Source organism: Hyperolius riggenbachi, chromosome 7 (genome assembly GCF_040937935.1).
Source record: "Hyperolius riggenbachi isolate aHypRig1 chromosome 7, aHypRig1.pri, whole genome shotgun sequence".
Lineage (NCBI taxonomy): Eukaryota > Metazoa > Chordata > Amphibia > Anura > Hyperoliidae > Hyperolius > Hyperolius riggenbachi.
Window position 1 is genome coordinate 286,539,430 of NC_090652.1, and position 6,000 is coordinate 286,545,429.

Consider the following 6,000-nt stretch of genomic DNA (forward strand, 5'->3'; position numbering starts at 1 on the left):
CATTGTAAGGCCTGGTTCACACTATTAGAGCTTTTTTAGCACTAGTGATTTGAAAAGCTCTCGCTAATGCAATCCTATGAGTGATTTTTATAAAATCCTGTTGCTCAAGTGAGAACAAACTCGAGTCATGACATTAGCAATAGCTTTTAAACTTTCCACTATTAACACTAACATCCCCCTCTCCACTCCTAACACTAACCTCCTCCTCCCTCTCCACTCCTAATACTAACCTCCTCTCTCTCTACTCCTAACACTAACCTCCTCCCTCTCCACTCCTAACACTAACCACTTCCCTCTCCACTCCTAACACTAACCTCTTCCCTCTCCACTCCTAACACTAACCTCCTCCCTCTCCACTCCTAACACTAACCTCTTCCCTCTCCACTCCTAACACTAACCTCTTCCCTCTCCACTCCTAACACTAACCTCCTCCCTCTCCACTCCTAACACTAACCTCCTTCCTCTCCACTCCTAATACTAACCTCCTCCCTCTCCAATCCTAACACTAACCTCTTCCCTCTCCACTCCTAACACTAACCTCCTCTAAACTCATCCCTCTTTACTCCTAAGACTAACCTTTCCCCTCTTCACACTTAAAGAGACTCTGAAGCGACTTTTAAAACAGCTTTTTACCTTATATTCTACATGGGCATGTTTGCCCCTGCTAAAACGCCGCTCTCCCGCGGCAAAATGAGGGGTCTTAACCCCCCAAATCCCCCCCACCCCTGCAAAATCCACGACCACCTTGGTCGTAGATTTTGCTGCTCCCCCAGGAGGTAGAGCTTTCGGCTGTAGCTCTGCCTCCATGCGCATCTATCAGCGGCAGATCCCTGCCTCTCCCCCGCCCCTCTCAGTGAAGGAAGACTGAGAGGGGCAGGGAGAAGCGGTGATCAGCGCTGACAGACATGCTGAGAGGCAGGGCTGTGGCCGTTAGCCCTGCCTCAAGCAGGAAGCGATCCTCGGGCACTACGGAGGGGATTTGGGGGGTAAAGACCCCTCGTTCTGCCGCGGGAGAGCGGTGTTTTAGCAGGGGCAAAGATGCCCATGTAGAATATAAGGTAAAAAGCTGTTTTAAAAGTCGCTTCAGAGTCTCTTTAGCACTACCACTATCTGAGTTTGGTTACAATGTAGCTAAACTCATTACTAATATGTTCACATGTGCTGCTACTGTATAGTTGAACGCATTACCAACCAGTTCTACCTCCTATGCCCCTCATAGTTCTTGACTATGTCATTGCCGAGCACCTTTTGTATTGCTGAGCATCCACGCCAAATCCAAGAACTTGCTGCCCCCATTGCCGAAATGTGTCATGTGCCAAAACTCTCTGGGGTTTTTTTTTTTTGGGGGGGAGGGGGGGGGGGGGGAGAAGAGGGATACTCTGGTGCTCAGGTGGGTCGACAATCATTTCGACCTGCAAACAGGGCTTTCTCAAGACCGTATGACCTCCAGTCCTTACCTGTGGTCATTTAAACCTAAATGTACCGCCCTCAACGATCTGTTTCTCTTCTGATGAACGTTTTAAAGCGTTACCCCCATTTAGTACAAACTTTGGTATAACACCTATCCTCACTATGCAAGTAATTTTGTAACTGATTGTCATTAAATGTTATCTTCAAACTCCTGTCTACAGCTGCTCTACATTTTTCAGCAAACATGCTGGAAACCATGGCAGCAAGACACGGCTTGTTGTAAAAGTGTAATTACAGTCTGCCTAAACATGCAATAACAACCTGTCTCCCAGCTCCTTATTATCCAAAAAGTAATTGTTGTGAGAAGAGAAACTCTAACAAAAGTTATAAGAATTACTTTAAATTCTAACAATAATCACTACGACAATGTAGATGAAATTTTAAGGCCTCTAATGCAAGAGTAAAGGAACAATCCAGCAAAAAAGTAAGAAATTAAAATCCTGCCCTCTGGACCATCGGCTCCAGTAAGAGCTCAGGTTAACCAAAGCAGGCTGCAGCCGTGCGGCGACATATAATTGTGGGACATGGCAGCGGGTCAAGCACTTGGGGAAGAGGAGGTCAAAATGCCAGGGCATAGTAGGGTCACATGCAGGGACGGATCTAGGAGGGGGCAGGCGGGTCTCTTGCCCCAGGTGCAGTTTGTTGAATTCTTAAAAAATTCTTTAAAAAGGCGGCAAAATTTGGATGGGGAATGGCCGTTTAGGTGCCAAAACCTGACCTTTAGGCGAAAAAACCTGACCTTGCCCCAGGCGCAACTTGGTCTAGATCCCTCCCTGGTCACATGGTTGTCAGAGAGACGAAGATTGCCAAACCCTGGAAAGAGGGGTACACAGGAGGAACACTTATGTGCAGTATGTACCGTATTTTTAGCTATGCACTGGTAAATGGCTTGGGGACGAGGGGGACACTGGGGTCCACACACTTCTAAGGCTATCTGACAGAGGGGGGCACAAGCGGACAGTGAAAAACATGGGGTTGAGGGGGACAGAGGAGAACATGGTTCAGAGAAGGACACCGGGGGTCAGACGTACAGAAGAGGACACAAGGGTACATAGGAGGACACAGGTGTACAGAAGAGGACATGGGTGCAGACAGGGCCGGATTTACCATAAGGCACTTTAGGCACGTGCCTTCAGGCGCCTGATTATGGAAAGGAATTTTCATGAAGGAGTCTGCACACAAACCGTAAAGGCAATAAACGTGAAGTATTTATTCTCCCATCACATACATGTGCAGACACGGTCTGACCTGCTTAGGTCGACGCGCGTTTCGGGGTCACGCAGGGTCATGTAAATCCGGGCCTGGATGCCGAGGAGGACACAAGGGGACAGAAGAGGACACAGTGGGACACAAGGGAACACTAAAGATACAAGAAGGAAACATAGGCACACAAGGGGGACACAAGAGGTACAAAGGGGACATAATAATTGTGGGGAGATGATCCACAAGATTCCACTGCACCATGGAGACACCAGGTTGAGTATATTTTTTTCCTGGTTTCTGTCCTCTAAACCTAGGTGCGTCTTATGGTCTGGAGCGTTTTATGGTCCGAAAAAAAACAGTATGTGATTTTTAACCCGAAATTTGCCTCGAGTACACTTTGAGCAAGAACAAAAAGCCAGTCCCCACTGTGCATAAAGAAAGATTGTGCGTGTGGAGCTCATCTCTGTTTTTAACAGCAGTGTCTTAAATTGAGTTTTCTTTACCAAGGCAAAAATATTAAGCCTCTCATCTCTACTGAAATTTCATCTCTACTGAAAGTAAAACATACCAAAAAGAATATAAGCGCAGTGAAAGCCTCCATTATTAATAGTACAATATTCCAGGTTTCTATATAAGATTGCATTACTGAGATAATACCCCATGTGAGTAAAAGAATGCAATTTAAATAGAAGATAGATTTTCCTGGGCCATTTTGAGTCAGAATAGGTTTATTAGCATTTAAATTACAGGACAGCAGAGAAGTCCAGAGTTGACTTTCCAGATTGTGATCAGAAAATACGAGTGAACGTGCCGAAAATTGGACAGATGAAATATTAACTGAAGGCAGGAATATCACAGTGAACCTTTGTGGATGGATTAGCGCTCTGACAGAAGACGCACAGGGTTTTAATGAGAAACTATGGACAATGCAAAGTAGATAGGTTGTTAAAAGGACAGCAGGTCCTGAAGCACTCTGATGGAGTTGGTTCAGTTGGGCACCACAATTGAGCTAATGCATATTTTTGGTAATATTCGGTTCATCTATGCCAACTGTATCAGTTGGCAATGATGAGCAAAAACGCAGATATTCTTTTCGCATTAATGTTAAATTCGATTTTTGAGTGAAAATTCCATCGAAAATCATTTTGTAATATGTTCTCAATTTTTCTAATTTTTTGGGAATTTCTGCCCTAAAAATGCTTTTTTGCGTTTTGCCAGTAAAAATAACGATTTTTCGAGGGTTTTTTTGCTGTAAAGATGATGTTTTTTAATAGTTAAAAATAACGATATTTCACATTTTCGCACATTTTTGAGATATTTGACAAATTTTCTCAAAAAATGAAAATGTCATTTTTAATGCCAAAATGACTTTGGCAAAAAATTTGTAAGCAACACTGTCAGTTGGCAAAGCAGTTTATGTCAGTAGGATGGAAATCGTCATGTCTGCGGAGTCTCAACGCAATGAGTTGATTGGCAAGTAGGGTGAGGATTTTGCAAGTGCCACACCGTGATCAGCAAGAGGCGGTAAGTGGGTGCAATGATCGGTAAGCGATGCAAGTGTTTGGCAAATGCAGCACCGTGATGAGCAAGCAGCTGTAAGCAGGTGTGATGATTGGCAAGAGGCACAGGTTCAGCAAGCGCTGCATAGTTATCACCAATCTGAGGCATTAGATCTGCTTTGGGCATTGGGATGTTTCAGCTAGTGTTAGGCCTCTTTTCCATTGACAGCTGAGCTGCTCATTTGTTGAGCTGCCCAGCTGCCAGCCACAAGTGCCATTCAGCTGCAATTACTGAATGACAGCCTTTGGTAACAACGCGCATTACCTGCCAGTGAAAAAAAACGTCTCATGTCACATCTGAGCACGGCATGAAACAACATGGGCGGGCGGCCAGTGGACAGGAGTAGCTGACAGGCAGTGAATTCACCACCTTCAGCTGTTTGTAGAAATGAGGCCTCAGGCGTAACGGTAGGTGAAGAGAATAATTATTATTTCACTTAAAGTGAAACTTTAGTGAAAACAGGAAAAAAATAAATCAATACATTGCAAAGTGCAAAGTTAAAAAATGGAAAAGAGATCAAGAAATGATTGATATTTGCCATGTAATTTGTTCATATTGCTTGATCCACAATCAGCCTGCAAATCACCATCTTTACTACTGGCAGAAATAAAAAAGTAGACATCACCAACTACTATTACTACACCCACTGACAATGCGATAGGCTAAAATGTGTTTTGTTTTGTTTGTTTTTAAAGATTTACATATGCACAGAGGGAGATAATGGTTGATTGGCAGTTGGAACTTGGAAACAGCTGTAATTTCCCACAATGCAACAAAATTCACAGATAGGAAACTGCCTGGACCTAGTTCCTGACATCACATTGTGGGAGGAGTTTCACCACAATATCAGCCATACAGAACCCCCCGATGATCTATTCAAGAAAAGGTAAAGATTTCTCATGGGAAAGGGGGTATCAGCTACTGATTGGAATGTTTAATCCTTGGTTACAGTTTCTCTTTAGGTACATTTTTTATGCTGATTTATTATTATTATTTATTGCATTTATACAGCGCCAATATATTACACAGCACTGGACAATAAATAAGGTTACAACAACAACAACAGGGTTGACAACACAATATAGGTAATAAGCAATAAGACACACAATGCCAGATCACAATGGAGTAGCAGTTCCAACAACACAAGGTCACATTGTTCTGTGGGTAGAGTGCACAATCAAGTATGATACATAAGGATGGAGGGCCCTGCCAAAGGCTTACAATCTATAATCAAAGCAAAGTTTTGCTGTGAGAAGCAGAAAAGAATCCAGCCCTAAGCAACAAGTTAGCCAGGACTTTGCAGCTAAGGCTGTGTAAACTTGCGAATAAAGTTTTGATCATTTGTATCAAAGCTAAAATAACAGACTTTAAACATTTACCACATAGCCGGTGTGCCAACGATGGGGACCCCAGGGTGTGAGGTTATTGAATTCACAATGACTATCATCACAGCTGACCCTTCATAGGGGTGTTACACATTAGAAAGGGGGGAAAGAAAAAAGTAATTCAGCAAACGATAAGAAGCCATTACTTAAACTGCTGTTGAGACAAATCTTTGGCAAAACAAATAAGAAAAGGCCAGCAAAGGTATCATGTTGGTAGCTCCGGTAATGTCATGTTTGAAGGCAACGCTCTACACTATGATTTGTAACGCCACTCTGTGTATCGGCTCCATCCACAATTTTCACAGCTGACTGAGCTCTCTAATGAATACCTTCACCTCTTTGTTTTCAATACACCTGTATCGTTTCCTTCCACTGTTGCCCA